The sequence below is a fragment of the Odocoileus virginianus genome, chromosome 14 (genome assembly GCF_023699985.2).
Source record: "Odocoileus virginianus isolate 20LAN1187 ecotype Illinois chromosome 14, Ovbor_1.2, whole genome shotgun sequence".
Lineage (NCBI taxonomy): Eukaryota > Metazoa > Chordata > Mammalia > Artiodactyla > Cervidae > Odocoileus > Odocoileus virginianus.
The window spans coordinates 35,232,174-35,253,844 of NC_069687.1; the positions used below are offsets into that span (position 1 = coordinate 35,232,174).

General features: G+C 37.6%; 1 long non-coding RNA gene and 1 other non-coding gene across 2 annotated transcripts in view; both read right to left on the reverse strand.

The window, feature by feature from the left end:
• Positions 1-21,671, reverse strand: part of LOC139038182 (uncharacterized) — a 213,796-nt gene that overhangs the window by 78,659 nt on the left and 113,466 nt on the right. The gene's annotated exons all lie outside the window — the stretch shown is intronic.
• Positions 6,033-6,112, reverse strand: TRNAG-GCC (transfer RNA glycine (anticodon GCC)). Its single transcript has one exon. It is a non-coding gene; the product is annotated as a tRNA-Gly (tRNA).

Sequence of the window (21,671 nt, forward strand, 5' to 3'; positions counted from 1 at the left end):
TCTGTTTCAAGAAGATGACCAGATTCCTGAGATAGGCTTGGCTCCACCACGGGCATCGCTTCAGTGCCAGGCCCACTGGGGTCTCCTGATAACTAGGAGCAACAACATGGCCCCTGAAATTCCCCTGCTTGATGCATTGCCTGACTTGTTCAAGCATGAGTTGATCCAGTTGAAGCACTGGACAATCTTCAGCAAAGTTAACTTAACACAAGGCTGTGATCTCTCAGAAAGTCCTAATAAACCCCTGATCTTCTTCTAGGATGTTCACTGGTGTTGGGAAGCAGCAGCTTTCTTTTTAACACTAGAAGCCTGTTTCTACCCTATGATGGCACCTAGCTCTCAACTCAGTGTCATGACATTCAGCAACGGGGAAGTTTTCTAGACCCAGTGGCACTCCGTCTCTTCACTTGGCTAGAATGGTCTCCATCATGCAAACTGAGGTCTGCTTCAAAGCCCCAAGCTGGGAAAACTAACTTATCACGAGGAGCATAAGAGGAAATCACCTGAGCTCAATGTTAAAAGATAAAGATGAGTTTGGGGAAACTAGATGGCAAGGGAGAAAACTATACCAGGAAAAGGTGGAGATACATACATAAGACATTTCCAAGGGAGCTGCAGAAGGTCCAGTATTTATTCCAGAGGAATAAATAACAGAAGTTTATATGAGAATATCAAATTGTATCTAGGTGTGTGGACAAAGCCTGGGCCACTTAGAGTGTTGTCTGTCATGCTCCATATTTAAAACTTGGGAGAGGTATTGAAGGATTGTAAGCAGAGGATAAAACTGGCATTTTAGGAAGATCACTCTAGAAACATATGAAAACATAATTAATTGGAGGTGATTTAAAAGACTATTACAATAAATCCAGTTGATAAATAACATAACATAAAAAAATACAGTACCAAAGAGAAAGAATGGTGAAACAAGATTTGAAAACCATTAATGTGGCAGAATGGAGGTTTTGGTATCTCCTAAAGAAGGATCATGTGCAATTAGAGAGAAGAAAAATGTCTTAAGGGGGGAAATGCAAGAAGGTGAGAAGGTTTTAGAGGAAAAGATTATCATTATTCCCAATTTGTTTTTATTTACTAAATATGACCAGCACCTGATTAAAACCAGCCTCATTGAGACAGAACTTTCATAGAAAGGAAAGGAAGATGAGATAAAACACATTGAAAGGGAGTCAAAACAGGGTAATGTGTTCAAGAGACACTTGAATCCTCAATTTTACACTCCTGTTTATTATGACTATCCATCAAATCCTACTGATCTCCCAATCAGAACCTTACAATGTTTTCTAGTCCTCTACAGATGGGAATACCAGACCACCTGACCTGCCTCTTGAGAAGCCTGTATGCAGGTCAGGAAGCAACAGTTAGAACTGGACATGGAACAACAGACTGGTTCCAAATAGGAAAAGGAGTACATCAAGGCTGTATATTGTCACCCTGATTATTTAACTTATATGCAGAGTACATCATGAGAAATGCTGGCCTGGAAGAAGCACAAGATGGAATCAAAATTGCCCGGGAGAAATATCAATAACCTCAGATATGCAGATGACACCACCCTTATGGCAGAAAGTGAAGAGGAACTATTAAGAGTCTCTTGATGAAAGTGAAAGAGGAGAGTGAAAAAGTTGGCTTAAAGCTCAACATTCAGAAAACTAAGATCATGGCATCCGGTCCTATCACTTCATGGCAAATAGATGGGGAAACAGTAGAAACAATGGTTGACTTTACTTTTCTGATTTTCTCCAAAATCACTGCAGATGGTGATTGCAGTCATGAAATTAAAAGACGCTTACTCCTTGGAAGGAAAGTTATGATCAACCTAGACAGCATATTAAAATGCAGAGACATTACTTTGCCAACAAAGGTCCGTCTAGTCAAGGCTGTGGTTTTTACAGTGGCCATGTATGGATGTGAGAGTTTGACTATAAAGAAAGCTGAGCGCCGAAGAATTGATGCTTTTGCACTGTGGTGTTGGAGAAGACTCTTGAGAGTCCTTTGGACTGCAAGATCCAACCTGTCCATCCTAAAGGAGATCAGTCCTGGGTGTTCATTGGAAGGACTAATGTTGAAGCTGAAACTCCAATACTTTGGCCACCTGATGCAAAGAGCTGACTCATTTGAAAATACCCTGATGCTGGGAAAGATTGAGGGCAGGAGGAGAAGGGGATGACAGAGGATGAGATGGTTGGATGGCAGCAACGACTCAATGGACATGGGTTTGAGTGGACTCTGGGAGCTGGTGATGGACAGGGAGGCCTGGCGTGCTGCAGTTCATGGGGTCGCAAAGAGTCGGACACGACTGAGTGACTGAGCTGAATTGAACAGTTCAACTGGGCGCTTTATTCATATCGATTAATATTAGAAGGGGACCCAAAGAAGCCACATAACAGTAAAGTGTCTTGAACATATCACTCAATCTCCACCCCAAGCCTCCATAAATGTCTTAACAGAATCGATCTCTAAAGAACCAATGTAAAAATGTAATCCATGTGAATTTTTATGTCCAGGATATAGGTTGAGATTATTCATAATTTTGTTCGCTTTCTGTATAAAAAGTCCTCCCGACACATTCACTTCAGATCAAAGGGACAGGAAAACATTTCTTTTAATAAGCTAATAAATGGTGTATCCTATTTTCAGACAATGATAACTACATCATCATCTGATTGCCCTCTTGCCTGAGCTACTGAGAATCTGAGTATAAAATATTAGTTACTCAGTTGTGTCCGACTCTGTATGACCCCATGGACCGTAGCTCACCAGGTTCCTCTGTCCGTGGGATTCTCCAGGCAAGAATACTGGAGTGGGTTGCCATTTCCTTCTCCAGGTCTGAGTATAAAATGTAAATATAAATACTACTATTCTCAATATGAGATTCATTTTCTTTTTTCTTCTCTTCTTCATGCCCCTGTTCCCCAAATTTACTGTTTTAGATTTGACTTTGATTCACATTACTGGTCTCATCCACCAGTACCATGTTCTTATGATGAGACAGCTTTCACCCTTTTAAGAACTCCTGATCTTATTCTACTAACAATCCTTGAATCCAACTTATTAATGAGGGCTTTCTAGAGTTTTCAAGCTATATAAATATTTTGGTGTGATCCTTTTTTCCCTTCCAAAGCAACACCAAATCTCCAGCTGCTGGGAAACAGTGCTTTTCCCTATCGTTGGAATCAATGAGTCAAGGCATATGTCTTTAATGGAGGTTTTGGCAAGGGTGGTATTAGAGTTATTATTAGACAGAAGTAAACTGAATAGTTTGTTTTCTGTGCTGCACATACAAATCAATGGTTTAAATCAAACACTGTAGTTTATAATGTGATAGAAATATTTACATAGGGAAAAAAGCACTAATCAAAGTACAGCATTAAGATAATGTAGGTTTTGCAAATTCCAAAAGCCAACATATTTTACAGATCACAAGAAAAGAAAGAACAAAGAAAACCCAAAGAAAGTATATCAGTTATGTTAGGAAATGGGCTTTACCCTCAAAGAGGTTCATGTAGCATTTCCTGGTTGCCTGGGAGAGGAGACTCAATTTAGTTACCCAAGTAATAGAGTAATGATGGTGATAGTGAGAAAGCGCAGTATGAATACAACTATACAGAATACAACTATACAGAAATCCAAGAGAAGTCTAACAACTGGAGTGGGATCCACAGTAGAGCCAGGCTGCAGAATCTCCACCTGCAGCCTGGACACCAGGTCTACAAAAGCAGTAAAAATACAATGAATGGTTTATTGTTATTACATCTTAATGCATGATGAAACAATATTATCTGTTTCCAGATTTTGTGGCTCCCCTGAAGTAACATGTCACTAATATTTTTGTTTGCCCTTTACTATCCCATCACTGATTTCTTGATTTTTTTCCCACCTTCATACATTTTCTTATGTTTCTCCTTTAATAGTCTATTCTTCTTAACTCCAACTTGATCTTGACTTAAGACCTCACCCAGAAAGTTTAATTCCCTCTATATGTCCTTTGATATGACTTCCACTTCTCTCTGCATTTCCTAATTTGGTCCAAACAAGAGACAATCAGATTGGCCTATACATTTTTTTACACCAGACCTCAAAATAGGTCACTGGCCAGTCTCTGAATTTGGAAAGGGAAGACTGCAGTCACCTGGTACTCTAGACTGGCCTTGTTAGCTATGAGCAAAGAAGTAAGGACCAAGGGCATGGCACCAAGGTTGGTGGACTGAATGTACAACTCTATAATTCACTTACATGATGAGAAAGTAACAAGAGTTCCATCACCTTACTCCTTCCAAAAATATTCTTTTTTCATATTCAAAGTTTTAGGTAGATTTCCCTGGTACTCAACATGGATTTCCAGAACATACACATGTAACCTAATCAAAATAATAAATGAAAAATATAGTAATAATCAATGACTCAAGACATATGTCTCTAATGAGAATAAACTTTAGATAAAGTTTAAATAAACTTTAGAAAAAGTACCATATGCATTCCAAAGATAAATGCAAATGAATTTCTGATTCTTAGGTGCTGTTCTTTATCCTCATCACCCTCCCTCTGAATGCAACACTTTCCAGCTGCAACTGATCACCTTTATGGGCATTATTGCTCAAATCCTAATACAGCCATTGCAACTAATTTCATCTACATGTCTTGCATCTTGAAAGTTTTAAGTACTTTTGAAACAAAATAGTCTTGTTTGAAAATACTAAAGAGATTAAAGCTATATGTACCTAAAAAATACAAATTAATAGAATGGATATATTTATAACTGAACTTAAAACTCATTAAAAGGAGGGACTATCTCTCTTGCTCCTTTCTCTGCCCTAGACTGGTACAATTTCTGACATGTAGTATGTGCTCAATATACTTTTCAAACTAATCAATCAATAAATAAATGAATACTATACCTACTTTTAAACAACGGAAAGAATGGAGATTACAGTCTAGAGAAGATTTGTTTCTGAACAGTATCAAAAGTTTCTCTAGATCCCATAGAATCATTGAGTAGACAAAGTAGAAATGAAACAGTTTAGAAGCAGGTCTCCTAATTTAAAATGACTTTTTAAAGAAAAGCAAAAATACAACAAAAACACTGCAGAGAAACAGTGTTTTTCTGTTTTTTCTTTTAGGAAAAAAAAAAGTATTTCATTATACTTATCCTGATAGATAGATAAATCTATGTACATATTTATTCCTAAAAGTAGCTTCTTTTATCCAAAGCTTTATGTTTACTGTTTGGTGTTTCAGATAAAGAGTCTCAGAAAAGGGACAGTATTCCTTGCCTCTTTCTGAGAAGGTAAGATTCTTAAAAACAGCTATGAAACTCCTCATAACCCAGGGTCCCTCCCCACATCCTCAAACAAAAGTTGGATACCCTATGCCATCTTGTAGCTGAGTTTGTAGGAAACAGTCTTTGCTCTTGATTTCCTCTCTCATTTCACTTGACAACAGAGTCCTTAGATTTCCAAACTCATCTTCCTTTTCTAAACAGGAAGAACAGAAGGCAGAAACCCCACATAATGTTATGTGTGACTCATTTTCAATTTTATGTGAATGATTTAGCACTTGATAAAGACAAAGGCATGATTTTGCTACTGATGAGGAATACTTACATTTGTTTTCCTCCTTTGTACATTGAAGCACGCAAATGAGAGACTCATTGCTCTGTACAACGCTGCCACCTTCCTCCCAGGGCTGGCTGTCATTAATTAAAATCACAGAAAGGAGCTGATTCACTGAACTGAATCACTCTCATAATGACCAAAGTTCTAGAAACACTCCCTGGGGCCCAAGAGCTGGATTTTTCTGCTTCTAATTTGGACAGCTCTGAAGCCAACTCAGTTGGTAAAGATAGCTGAAATTCTTTAGTCTCTTTAAACTAAAAAGCAACATGTACATGCTCAGTCGCTTCAGTCGTGTCCGACTCTTTGCAACCCCATGGACTGCAGCCTGCCAGGCTCCTCTGTCCATGGGATTCTCCAGGCAAGAACACTGGAGTGGGTTGCCATGCCTTTCTCCAGGAGATCTTCCCCACCCAGGGATCGAACCTGGGTCTCCTGCATCTTCTGCATGGCAGGCAGATTCTTTACCACTGAGCCACCAGGGAAGTCCTTAAAAAGCAAGATACCTATTGAACTTACTTGAACCATGATTCTGAAGCTAACTGAGAAACAATAACATAATAATAGCTCAGTGTTGTGGAATTAATGTTTGCATTCCACCACCATTCCCCCAGAAAAATTCATATGTTGACTTCCTAATCCCTTTGGGAGGTAACTAGGTGGGTGCGGTCATGACAGTGGTGCCTTCCTGATGGGACTGGGGCCCATATAAGGAGAGACCCTAGAGCTCCCTCATCCTCAGCGCCATGACAAGGAGGCCATGCGGGCACACAGACAGTGGCCATCTGCAAGCCAGGAAGAGGATTCACACCAAGAACTGCCCTTCTAGCACCTTGATCCTCAACTTCCCAGCACCCAGATTTGTGAGAAACCAACATTCACGGTTTCAGCCACCCAGTCTACGGTATTTTGTTACTGCAGCCCAAGCTGACTAAGACATGCAGGCAAGACAATTACGGTTAGACTAGTTACAAAACTGACACAAATAGCATTCTAAACCTCTACCTGAAAATCTACTTGAGAAAGTCAGTTTCCTTCTGAGAGCACATTCCAGTCCTATGCATCCTTCTCGCCCCACCCTCAACTCTAAGAGCATAAGTTTCATTGCTAAAGAGAATGCTGTCTCCTTTCAAGTCAAATGACAAGGTCTGCCCCTATTAATTTAACCCTAAAATGTGTTAGCCAGTTTCTATATATCTGCCACTCCTCCACCCCTTCATCCCCACAGCTGAATAAGCAAGAGACAGGAAACTCTTCATAAATGAAAAAGTGTGCATAAAACAGTATTAGTAGAAATTCTTTAATTAATTAATTTTAATTAGAGGCTAATTATTTTATAATATTGTGGTGGTTTTTGCCATACATCGACATGAATCAGCCATAGGTATACATGTGTCCCCCCATCCTGAATCCTCTTGCCTCCCTCCCCACCCCATCCCCCTGGGTTGCCCCAGAGCCCTGGCTTTAAGTGCCGTGCTTCATGCATTGAACTTGCACTGATCATCTATTTTGAATATGGTAATACACACGTTTCGGTGCTATTCTCTCAAATCACCGCACCCTCATTTTTCCCAGAGTCCAAAAGTCTGTTCTTTACATCCATGTCTCTTTTGCTTCCTTGCATATAGTGTCGTCGTTACCATCTTTCTAAATTCCATATATATGAATTAATACACTGCATTGGTGTTTCTCTTTCTGACTTACTTCACTCTGTATAATAGGCTCCAGTTTCATCCATCTCATTAGAACTGACTTTTTATAGCTGAGGAATATTCCATTGTGTATATGTACCACAACTTCCTTATCCATTTGTTGGCCGATGGACATCTGGGTTGCTTCGATGTCCTAGCTACTGTAAATAGTGCTGCAGTGAACACTGGGATACATGTGTCTCTTTCTCACATTAGCAATTTTTAATAGCAGAATTGTGGATAACTTAGTTTTTAATTCACTGGATTTTTTTCTTTATTTTTACCTAACAACATTTCTATATAATTTTGTCAACATCAGGAGAAACCCCATGCTTTTAAATGAGTGGCCTTCAACCTCAAACAGGCTTAAGAAAAATGTAAGAACTTCTACTTATAGATGATGGACACATGCTATGTCTCATTTCCCTCAGCTTTGATCATCTTGGGTTTATGAAAATTATAGAAAATCATCTTTTCCTCTTCAATTCATAACTACATTTAAAATTAAGAAAAGGAACCTCAGTGGACCAGAAACCATTGGGAATCTCTGGGAGATGGGTAAGCAAAAAGAAGCCATCAAGTCTAAAAAGTAAAGTTAAGCTAGTAGGAAAAATAATAAATATCACAGGAAAATGGTGTTGAAATTAAAATCCAAACCTTTAAATAAAATTAATAGTAGAAAAGACACAAGTTGAACCCATAAGACAGAAGACTGAATTGATAAATTTTCTGTAACATATCACAAAGGAACAAAAATTGGAAAGTATGAAAGAAGAGTCAAGAAATATTAAAGATATACTCAGAACATTTAACATCCACCTTCTAGGAACACCAAGAAGGAGAAACTAAAGAGATCTGTGGAGAGGGAACATTCAAAGGAAAAAAAAAAAAATATGTGGCTCTGATCATTCTTAAACTTTTTTTTTTAACTAATGAGGGAACCATTTTTAGAATTCTTATTTCATTTGCAATTCATTCACATAAAATTTATTCAGTTTCATCAATATGCCTGGTGTAGTACAAGGTAATAGAAACCTAAGTATGGTAATAAATCCTCTCTCCAGAAAATGCATATATGCACAGATCACAATTTTCCACATTATTTTAGAGGTTAAGAGTTCACTGACCCATAATCTTAGTTATTTTTATTACAGTTCACCTGTTTTGACTGGAATGACTTGGCAAAAGCCACACTATTTTTCCCCTATTGAACAGCTGAATTGTTTGACAAAGAGTATCTTAGCAACTGACTGTTTGAAGGCATGAAATCATACAGAGACTCAATCTATAATAAAACTGGGATTGGTAAACTCAGTTTGAGGCTTATTTCACAACAGTTATGGAATGGTCAGCTTTCATGATTTAAACTGTAGCTAGTTTTCAAATTTCAAATGAGGTACACTGAAGTCACTGAAAAATTATGAACTGTGCTGAGTAATAAAAATCACTAGCTTCCTACTCAGGGTTAGTAGATTGTCTCACAGATCATCTTAGCCACAAAGAAAATCAGCAACCAAAAGAAAAAAAGGACAAGAAGGTGAGAGTGGGATATTTCAAGAGAACAGCATTGAAACATGTATATTATCTATAGTGAAACAGATCACCAGCCCAAGTTGGATGCATGAGACAAGTGCTCGGGCCTGGTGCACTGGGAAGACCCAGAGGGATTGGGTGGAGAGGGAGGTGGGAGCGGGGATCGGGATCGGGAATACATGTAACTCCATGGCTGATTCATGTCAATGTATGACAAAAACCACTACAATATTGTAAAGTAATTAGCCTCCAACTAATAAAAAAAAAAAAATCTCCTTACAGGCTATTTAGGGAAGAGGAACTTGTTGTAAAGTATTCACCTGCAAAGCAGGAGATCCAGGTTCAATCCCTAAGTTGGAAGATCCTCTGGAGAAGGAAACGGCAACCCACCCCAGTATTCTTGCCTGGAGAATTCCATGGACAGAGGAGCCTGGCAGGCTACAGTCCAAGGGGTCACAAAGTGTCAGATATGACTGAGCGACTAACACTTTCTTTTACTTTTTCAGGGAACTTTTTTAAAAATGAGTTTGTCTGAGAGAACCAGATGTAAATAAAGTATCTGTTGAATTAATTTCTAGAAAATTAGTAGTATTTAGAATACCACACACTCATTTAGGGATATTTGTTGAATTTTAAGTCAGATACTGATTGACAGAGAGAAGGGCTAAAGAAAATAGAAAAAAAATATTGGAAAACAGAAGATAATAGAAATGATTTTGATAAGAACTGAAGATGGAAGGCAAGTTTTATCAATAAGTAGAAAACAAACTTAGAACAAAAAGACGATTAGTCAAAAGACTGGATCTGCAACTGACAGAAGGAAGTCACATGTTACACAATGGGATAAAAGTGTATGATATAAAAAGAAAAGGTGACTCTTTTTTATGTAAGATATGAGTGTATATGTGAAGAATTTAAATAGCTTGGATGAAGTTGACATCTAGCTATGTTTCTATCTTACCCTGCCTTCTATACCCATGAACATTTTACTGAAGGTATATTTTCACAGTGTACTTTTATTGAATATGATACAGTGATACACCAGTGAAAGGCATGGTGTTTTATCATCAGTCCCAAAGTACACCATGGAAACAAAGGTTATAAACTCTTAATTTCAGTTATTAGAACAGGTGCTCTGAAGCAACACAAAGAGAGAAGTGCCAATGGAACACCATCAGATATGCATTTTTAGTTAACAACTCACATCTCTGCAAACTCTAGCAATTATTTTTATTCATTTTTTAGATTTCTATTTTCTCAGGCTTCCCTGAGTGTCCATGGTTCTTTCTGAGCTACTGAAAAATTTTCACAACTTGTCATACATGGTCTCACCAAAATACTGCAGAGAGGTGCTAAACTGGATTAAATGTGTGAAGAGTTTACTCACAAAGTTGGCCACCAAAGGTCATGGTTTTTTATGTACTTAAGATCTCATGATCAGGTCTTCAGAGTCTACTGGAGTTTCGACTGGCTTTTTTCTATGTGTGGACAATGACTAACCATACCTTTGTGCTCATTCTTTGCATGGTTTCTTGGGTATATGCAGTATTTGATGGCCATCTACCCTCTCTTACATTTTTCACTCAGCATAAGTTGTTGAGTGATTTTCCTGTAACATAAGAAACTTCAGCAGCTCTAAGTTAACTATCATGTTGTAGAACTTGTCAGTTTTTTAAACCTGATAATATTCAACTTTGTTATATTTGCTCTGAAATAAATGTTAATTGTTAAAAATTGGATCTCTAAGGAAATGAAAAAAAGGTGAATCTGATTTATTAGGAATAAACTTACGATGAAGAAAGTCCTTATCAGGAAAAGAATAATGGATCATAAAACCCAATAACAACCTGGCAAGCTCTGAATGCTATTATAGATTTCTTGTTCCTGGGATCAACAGGAACAAGCTTTGCAACAAAAGATTGGGGGCCTTTTCTAAGTAACAATAATACTAATTATAACTAATCAATCAAGTTTCTTACAAACCATGGGAAGGCCAGAACAAGCCCAGAATAAGCAGGAAGGGAATAGGGTGGCCAAGATGGCAAGGAGGATAGTAGGAGGTGAAACAACGTGACCCCTTGCAGCTGTCCAGACACATCTCTTGCATGGTGTTGCAATGAATTCTGAGTTAATGGTTTTGGGGAGGACTGCCATGGGTAAAGGCAGGTCTTCAAGAAGAAAACCTGAAAGTCACACTATAGGCAGGAGACATAATGTGGTCAGTGAGTCCTGTATATGCTGTCAGAAGACCTGGGTTCATCTTATCTTTATAGGTTCTTGTTGGCAAAACCTTGAATACAGCACAACCTGGGTCATGGTTTCTCACCTGAGTAGAATGGATCCTCATATGATTTTCATGAGGATCAGGTGATCTATGCATTTAAGTTACCAAGTTTCTTTCATATGGAAATTTCTTATTTTAAATTACAAAACCGAAATTATTACTAATACATGTAGTAATGACTACTAGAACACAGCTATAATAAGGGCAAAAGTTAAGAGCAAGAACCAAAGAGGCTGACAAAATGTAGAAACTATATAGTACACAAGAGGCATTTGGTGAAACCATTAAAGTGTTTAGACTTTGAACCCAGCCTGCCTAGATTCAATTCCTGACTCTGGGATTCAGCAGCTATTTGACTGTGGCAAACTCATTTACCCTCTCTGGCCTCAGTTTCCACAACTATAAAATGTAGATGATGGTACTGTCATAGGTTTGGTGTGAGGCTTCAGTGATATCTATGTATTAGTTTTTAGCACAGTGTCAGGCACGTAGGAGATATTAAACAAGTGTTTGCTGTTAATATAATGCTGAGCTGAGGCACTATGATGCTTAAATCCTTCTTCACTGGGAACTGAGCTGATCAAAAACTCTAGGATTAGGCTGTGTGACCCCAGACGTGTAGAATTACAGGAACCTTGAGCAAGCTCTTAAGAAGGTCACTACATAAACTAGCAAAGAGCTATCCTCATTGACCAGGGTTGAAATTGCAATTCACAAGTGAGAACAGGACAAAAAAAAAGTTCACTTTCCCATCATATCACTACTTTCTAGCTGGTTAATGGTTGCATGTTAAGAAAGGACTTGTTCAGGACACTAGTTGTGCCCTGGTAATTATCTGTATTGTATGGATCTTCATTTAATCACCTCCGCTAATCTTATTTTACTTAACATCATGTTTGCAAAGGGGCCAGGTATGTATTTTCCCTTTTATAATGTATACCAGTTGCATGAGACACTTGGCTTTTGTTTTCTTTTAGGATCTACTCTCTTAACAACTTTCAAATATGCAATGCAGTATTATTGACAATAGATCTTGGTTTTTTGTTTTGCTTTCACTGGTTTCCATTTAGATGACAGATTTCTATAGTCTATTTTATAGTCATCTGTTCTTTAGGATACCTAGGATCATGCAAAGCACCACAAAAGTAAACAAGAAAAAATGTGATCAATGGATAAATAAGATGAATAGATGAGTGGCTTGAAAGATAAAAACAGAGATTTTTCTTTCTTTTTTTTTTTTTTTTTTTGGTGCTTTATAGCAAGAAAAGACAGGCTTAAAAACTGCCTAGTTAGAATTATAATAATCTCCTCAGTTTTAAATATATACATATTAAAAGTAAAAAACATCAGAAATAGGATATATTACCAGTGGAAAAATCAGAAATAGTATGTAGATAAATTCATTTCTTAAATATTTGCTTAGAAAAAGTTATAATTTATCAAAATATAGAATAAACTTATTATTATTTTGTCCCTTTAGTAGAACATGTAAATAATAATGTAGAGCAAGCAACAGTGAAAAAATATAGATGGATTCAACAAAACATAAAATCTTTATCACATAAAACAATTAAAATTATATATGCAGCAGCAGCAGCTTTATTATAATTAAATGTGAGTGTAACTCTAAAATGATAAAATGTTTCATGTATGGTTTATAAAGTAGACTTATTGTTCAATGAAATACGTCATTCAATGCATTTTGAGGAAAATAAAATGTAAGGTATCCTTTATAGAAATCTTTCCAAGGAAGCTGTTCCATATTTAAAGATAAGAGTGCTGAAGAATTGATGCTTTTGAACTGTGATATTGGAGAAGACTCTTGAGCATCCCTTGGACAGCAAGGAGACCCAACCAGTCCATCCTAAAGGAAATCAGTCCTGAATATTCATTGGAAGGACTGATGCTGAAGCTGAAACTCCAACACTTTGGCCACCTGATGCAAAGAACTGACTCATTTGAAAAGATCCTCATGCTAGGAAAGACTGAAGGTGGGAGGAGAAGGGGACAACAGAGGACGAGATGGTTGGATGGCATCACCGATTCAATGGACATGAGTTTGAGTAAACTCTGGGAGTTGGTGATGGACAGGGAGGCCTGGCATGCTACAGTCCATGGGGTCGCAAAGACTTGGACACGACTGAGTGACTGAACTGAACTGAACCACTAATGACAGAATATAATATTTTTTCATATAATTCACAAGAAAGTAATAAGATCTTCAGTCAGAATTTTCTAATTTCTAACACAACCCAGAAATAATATATGTCAAAAATCACAAGTAAAGACAAAAAGTGTTCAGTTTTGGATTATGAATGGTATTGGTCATACAAAATTAATTTCATAAAGTAAAAATATCCAATGGAACTATTCATTTTGGTTGGCATTCTTAACAATAAATCTCCAGGTCTCAGTTTATTTTTGAAAAATAAGCTGGTTATTCATACAAAATAAGACAGCATCCAGGAAAGCACATTATAAAACAGCTATAAAGCAAAGCACAAGTGAAAGTTCTAAATGTAAAATATGGCACAGTCATTGCATGTATTAAATGTTTGATAAATATCTTAAGTTAATGATTGAGGCACTGCAGGTTGTATTTTTCTCACCATGACAATGTTTTGGCTAAAGGTATACTTTATATAATTTTCTAAATATTTACTTGGCTGTGTCCAGTCTTAGTTGTGTCATGCAGGATCTTAGTTCCCTGACCAGGGATTGCACCCGTGTTCCCTGCATTGCCAGGCAGATTCTCAACCAGTGGATCACCACAGAAGTTCCTGAAAGTATATTTTTTGTGTGAATGTTTTCAATCTAAATAATATTACCCAGTATGAATTTCTCTTATTCACCATTACTTAGTATTATTTCCAGTATTCAAATTCATTTTCAATAGACTCATCATAATTTCAAAATAATTCATCATAATGGAAACTACTCAATGAAAAAACACAAGTTCTGGAAACAAATCCAAGAGTCGAGTCTACACCAGTATTGAGAAAGAGACATCATCAAAAACAGTACGTTATAAGTGAAAGCGGTTACACTGAAGGCATCAGTAGTCAGAGAAAGAAGAATTCTGTGCATCTACACATTCATCTTTCCATCACTTAACATAGATACTGTGAAGGGTAGGTATTATAGAGTAACTGACTCAAAAACCTGTCAACCATTTAAGATGTACCTTTCAATAAGTCAAAAATAGGAAATTAAAATGACGTTTCTCAGACTCCCCTGCAGCTAAATTTCCAAATATGATTTACACCCTGATGTGACTTAGATATAGCAGAATGAGATAGAGACCACTCATCTGCTGCTTCAAGTATTTTTGCTGGTAAGCCTTGTGGCAGAGGTAGCCAGATTTCTACTACAGCAGTAACAGAAGCCGTACTGATTAATTGGTGTTAAGACAGTGAATCCACTTTGTTGGCATGGATGATGCGGCTGTGATTTAGAGCCAATAATTGTGGCGGTGACTTCTGATCCCTGGACGGCTGCTGAGGCTGTGTGTGCTGGCGACAACAGTTGGGCTGATTCCCAAGCTGAAGGAGAAGTCTCCCCCATGCAGGTCATGGTGAAGGATGCAACTCCTTGACAAGCCAGTTCTATGGTATTTGTCAGAGACTCATTCCTGGAAGCTTGGCCCAGAGCCTGTATTCTAGGTCTTCTAATAAAATGGAAAGCACCCAGTTCCCTGTGTTAAATCTTTTTCTATTTAAGCAAACTCAGATAGTTTCTGGTTTCTGCAACTGAAACTTGACCAATACAACAGTCATGATCCATGCATACACAGACAGAATTGCTCTGATTTTATGAAGAATTACAGGCGCATTCCCTGAACATACCAAACTTAGATCTGTTTGGCAGAAATGCATTCTCTACCATGCCTGATTTAACTTCCTCAAGCCGATTCTGCACTTTTCTCTCTTCCTTCCCACAACACATGTACCTATCTTCACTATAATAATTATTATACTGAATTCCATTTCTCTGTCTGGTTGTCTGCTTCCCAAACAGACTTTTAAAAGGCATGTTGTATTTAAATCTCTGTATGTCCTATGGCTGGCTTATTTAAAGTAGGTCCTCAATAGTATTAGTGGAAAAAAAAGAGGGGAAAAAAGGATCTGAAATCAAAATAACTGGGTTGTGTTTACTATTTTTAAAATCCTCTCAGGATGAAAGCAACCTAAGTGATCATCAGCAGATGAATGAATAAAGATGTGTGTGTATATATATACATATATATATAATGTGTGTTATATACATATATGTGTGTGTGTATATATATATATATATATATATATATATATAACGGACTATTACTCACCACAAAAAAGAATGAAATTTTGCCATTTGTGACAACACAGATGGATCTAGAGGGTATTAAGCTAAGTGAAATAAGTCAGACCAAGAAAGACAAATGCCAAATGATTTTATTTATATGTGAAATCTAAAAAGCAAAACAAATGAACAAGCAAAGCAAAACACAGACTCATAAATATAAGAACAAACCAGTGGTCATCAGTGGGGAGGGAGGTGGAGGATAAATGAAATAGGTAAGGGACATTAAGAAGTATAAACTTTCAGCTATAAAATAAATAAGTCACAGGATGTAATGTATGTAAAAATGTATGTAAAGCATAAGTAATACAGTCAATAATACTGCAATAACTCTGTATGGTGACAGGTTGTAACTAGACTTACCATGGTGATCATTTCATAATGTATAAAAATATTGAATTACTATGCTTTACACCTGAAACTAATAGAGTATTGTATGTCAATAATAGTTCAATAAAAAAGTGAAAATAAAAAACTATCTCATAGAGTCCAAAAGTCTGTTCTGTGAGAGAAGGCGAGGGTGGGATGTTTTGAGATAACAGCATGTATATTATCTATAGAAACAGATCACCAGCCCAGGTGGGATGCATGAGACAAGTGCTTGGGCCTGGTGCACTGGGAAGAGCCAAAGGAATCGGGTGGAGAGGGAGGTGGGAGGGGGGATCGGGATGGGGAATACATGTAACTCCATGGCTGATTCATGTCAATGTATGACAAAACCCACTGCAATGTTGTGAAGTAATTAGCCTCCTACTAATAAAAATAAATGAAAAAAATAAAAAAATAAACTATCTCATAACAAATCATAGCCATCACATTTTAGTCTATCCACTGTCCAAAAAATTATGGCAAATTTTCACCTTCTATTTTTTCTTCAATTTGTTTTCATAGACAAGCAGCCCAAAGAGACATCTCCCTGGGTTACTGGAAAATAGAATTCCAGTATTTCTTCTGATCATTTCTCAAGGCTGATTTTTAGGAATCTTACTTATATTTCTATTACATTACATCACAAAATAAGTCTTCTATACTGGACATAAAATTAACTTCTACATCTAATAGTGGCTTATTAAAGCTTACATTTTATTGAAGTCCATAAATTTTATAGATACAAGCAGATCAGAATTTGAGTAAGTTTGGGTGTATAACTTATTACATGACAGGATTAAAAAAAGTCTTAAGTATAAGCTATATCTTTTAAAACCAAATGGAAATATTAGAACAACAAAAAAATACAACCAAAATAAAAACTCACTGAATGGGCTTAATAAAATATGTCAATAAAAGAGGAACAAAATTAATAAAGATGTATAAATAAAATTATCTGAACAACCAAGAATTAAAAAGATTTTTCTTTTAGTGAACAGACTCTCAAGGATACAAACCAAAAAAAGCTAACATTGGTGTCATCAGAGTCCCAGAAGGAAAAGGAGAATTTGGGGCAGAAAAATATTTGAAGAAATAATGAATGAAAATTCCCCAAACTGGGTAAAAGACATAAACAAATACAAATAACAAGGTAACATGTAAGCTAAATAAATGGAGAATAACTAATTAAATTATGGCACATTGATTTGAAGAAGTGGAATAGAACCATCATGAAATAGTGTGCAATTATGTATATAAGTACGGAGTATATTTTTTCATGTAAATATGAAATTTGCTTTATTAGAATAGTGAGAGGCATAGGTATTATTTGGGAGGCAATCTGTCTTCAGTTTTGTGCCTTTTTTTACAATATAAAAAGAGAAAGTATATGCCAGTACATTGGTATTTATTTATTGAGGTATCACATCAAAGTATTCTGTTTCTCACACTACAGATAAAAATTAAAACATCAGTTAATTACTACACTCAATAGTACATCTGTATGGATGGTATCATCTGCCTAATACCCCCAGACTGCGGTGAAGACAGAAACATAACAACCGGACATTATAGGGTTATGACAAAATACCCCGCAGAGTTCCCAAAATAGCTTCAAGAACTTTGACAGCTTTGCTGGAAAATATGCTTCCTTAAGATGGATAGTCATGAAGCTAACCAACTCCAGATTACTGCTGTTTATTACAAAAATTAAACATCTGCTTTCTCTTTATCTATGGCTTTCTCTCTACTTTCTTGGAAAAGGGGAAAAAATATGCTTAGAATTTGCCTGAATAGTTTAGAAGATGGGTACGTGTTGATTATTATATTAATAACTAGAAACACTTCAATACATAAAATTGTTCAAGTTCCACACTGTATCCCTTTTCATTAACCATATTCCCAAGATGCTTATGTAATTAAAGGTAGTTTCAAGCCAAGTCCTCATGTCTACAAGCTCATGGATCAGTTGTCCAAATTTCTTCCTCTTAATGTTTTATTCTCTGATTTGGAAAATATGATTTATTGAGCCAACCTTTCATTAAATATTAAATTCTATTCTGCCAACTCCCAGAGGGGAGGTACTTTTATTGCAGTATATCAATAGCAATACACAGATTTTTGAGACGTTTGTGGGCAAGACGCATATATCTCATAGTTCACTGCACCAGTTTCTTATCTCATGAGCCAAATTTACATATCCTTCCAAATCCAGGCTAGAGATCCCCTCTAGAGGCTGACAGGGATAAAAAGGAAGAAATGTTGTACAGCATACCTAAATCTAAAAACTCAAAGCATGTTAAAACAGATCATATTTTTACAACATGAGGTAGATAGCAATTTACTTTTAGTAGATCAGAAACTAACATCCTACGTCCAATGCTCAAAATTCAACCACAAGAAAAATACATTCCTATCAGAGCAAGTTGGTAACTCATCTATATACCTCATATCCATATTTAATTATTTATGAATTCATCCATTCAACCACTGTTTAATGAGTGCCGTGGTAAGTAATGCACCTTCCTAAGCAATGGAGATACATTGCTGAACCCAAAGAAGATGGTCCCTACCCTCATAGAGGTGGATATGAACATTATGCACTCAATTACATGATTATGTATATCAATACATGTTGCGAAGAAGACTATGCAGAAGTCTGTTTGTGATTGAACTCAACCGCTTAGTCATGCCTGACTTTTTGCGACCCTTGGACTGTAGCCCACCAGGCTCCTCTGTCCATGGGATTTCTCAGACAAAGATACTGGAGTGAGTAGCCATTTCCTCCTCTAAGGGATCTTCCTGACCCAGGGATTAAACTCACATCTCTTATGTATCCTGCACTGGTGGGCAGATTCTTTATCACAGAGCCACTGGGAAACCCCCGTGGAGAAGTCTACTTCTAAGAAAAAGACTAACACTATGGAGGGTTAGTAGCATACAACAGAGGATGTTTTGAAGGGCAAATAAACATGAGCAAAGCCAAACTGATAATGAGAAGATAGAGCAAGGAGGACAACGGACAAGGGAGCAGCCTGTGCAAAGGACTTGAGACAGAGTAAACAGAAAGACAGTCAGGGTTGGAGGACAGAACTTGGAATTGGGTTTATGAGAGGGCAGAGGAAGACTGAGTCATGCCTTACAGGTCATATCCGGATTTGGCTTTTCTTCTAAGGGCAGTGCAAAAACACTGAAGTTTTGGGAGCAAAGGAAGGACATAAACAGGTTTATGAGTTACTGGGATTTTTTCATCACTGCAGCAATAGATGAAAAATGACTCAAAGGAATCACATAGAATAGGAATAGGAAATCAGTTAGCCTCTAAGAGACCAAGAAAGAAATGGTGGTGACTTAGACAAAGCAGTGGTTTTCAAATGAGGGCAATTTTACACCATGAGGACATGCTGCATTTCTGGAGACTTTTTTGGTTGTCGTAAGTAGTAATGGTGTTACCACTCGCATATAGTTGGTACAGACCCGGGATACTGTTTAAGGCCCTACAGTGCACAGGACTGCCCCATACCACAGAGAATGACCCAGTTCCCTAAGGTCAAGAGTGCCAAAGTTGAAAACCCTCGACTAGAGTGATGGCAACAGAAATGAAGAGAAATAGATACATATTTGTCTTCCCAGGTAGCACTAGTAATAAAGAACATGCCTGTTAATGCAGGAGGCATAAGAGCCGTGGGTTCAATCCCTGGGTTGGGAAGATCCCCTGGAGGAAGAAGTGGCACCTGACTCCAGGATTCTTGCCTGGAGAATCCCATGGACAGAGGGGCCTGGAAGGCTACAGTCCGTAGGATCGCAGAGAGGCAGACATGACTGAAGCAACTTAACACACACACAGGTACATATTTAGAAGTTAGAAATGACAAGACTACAATGACTGAACACAGGATGAGTGTGAGAAAAGGAATGGAAAATGACAAGAATAAACTGCAGGTTTCTGACTTGGGCAGCTGAGTGAACTGTGGACCCTTCAAGTTTGGAGGACCCTTGAAGTTTGGAGGAAGATGATCAAGAATTTGGGTTTAGATGAATTGAGTTTGAGATGCTTTAAAGGCATCAAGTTAAATAAGCAGTCATCATACTGATTTGAATTTCAAAGCAACAAGCACAGAGTATGCTGACAAATCAAATAAAAGAGAAGACATGTCATTTGGCAAAAGTAGTTTGTTGGAAGCAAAATCAAAAGACTAGCAAGTGTTAGGTGTGACTAGGAGTTAAGAAAATGGAAACAATGAATACAACTCCCAGAAAGTTGACTGTGAATAAGGCAATGGCTAAAAGAAAGAAATAACATGCAAAAGAGTTCACTTTTATTTTTTTAGGGTTTTCTGAACACAGAAAACTGGGGAAGTCGGGAATGTTTAAAAGACTGATAAGCAAAGATTGAAAAGACATTAGAGGACACAAGTAGAAGAAGGAATAGCAAAATGACAAGATTTTCTCCTAAAATTCAAATTCTTCTAGACACCTGCATTTGAATGTCCAAAAGCATTTCAAATGTAATATTATTAAAAAACGGAGTTTTTCTTTCTCCCTTGCAGTGATTGCCTTCTCAAAAGACATCACCATCCAGCCATTCAGACAACCCAGTAATAGAAGAGTCAGGCTTGACAGCGCTCTCTCATTCACCTCTATGCTCAATTCACCGTAAAAATCTCTCGAATTATTTCATTTCTCTCCACAATCCCACGATACCCCGCTCAAGGCAGTCACTCATGTATCTAGACTACCCAGTAGCTTCCTGTTATTTTGCCCTGTATGAGCTGTTCTCCCATTCTGAAGCCACAAAATCTGATTTTGTCACCTCACAGCTTAAAACCCTTCAGTGATGTTTCATTTTTGAAGTTTTAGAACCAAATCCTTAATATTGCCTGCTGCTGCTGCTGCTAAGTCACTTCAGTCGTGTCCGACTCTGTGCGACCCCACAGACGGCAGCCCATCAGGCTCCCCCATCCCTGGGATTCTCCAGGCAAGAGCACTGGAGTGGGTTGCCATTTTCTTCTCCAATGCATGAAAGGGAAAAGTGAAAGTGAAATCACTCAGTTGTGTCCGACTCCCAGCGACCCCATGGACTGCAGCCCTCCAGGCTCCTCCATCCATGGGATTTTCCAGGCAAGAGGACTGGAGTGGCAATATTGCCTACAAAGCCCTTTTCTGTTTCAAGCGTCAATTGACAGCAAGTTGCTCCTCATTCTCTGCTTTAGCTTCACTGGCCTCCTTTTAGTACTTTCTGTTCTTTCTACCAGGACCTCTCTTGATTCCTCACCCTTTGCTCATCCTTTAAATTGAAGCTCAAAATCCATTTACTCAATGAATGTCGTTCAACATGACAAGTCACTCTAGCTCCAGAATCATAGTATCCTTTGTGGAACCTCCCTGAGAAGTGATTCTACGTGTATTCCTGTTTGTAACTGAGTGGGTGCCTGTCTGTCTCTCAAGCTCTAAGACAGCACAGATCCAGCCTGAAGAAAAATCAGGGGGCAATCCCTGCCATGTGGATAGTGTCCAGCATGGTGTCTGACACCCAGAAGGCACTCGATGACCACCTGTTAAATAAATAAATACATCTTTATAATTGCTCCATAAAATGAGTGTAGTTGGCTTTTTGCTGTTATTATTGTATCCTTGTTTCTCACTAATGATATATCTAAGACCTAAGGATTTAAGCTACTTGCACAAGGGTAACAGTCCTCACTGGTGGACCAGTATTTTGGATACCTCTCTCCTCAGTTCCTGAGCTAGTGCTTTTTTCACTCTCCTATAATGCTTCCATCCCCAGGTGCGAAGTGGTAAAGAATCCACCTCCCAATGCAGGAGATG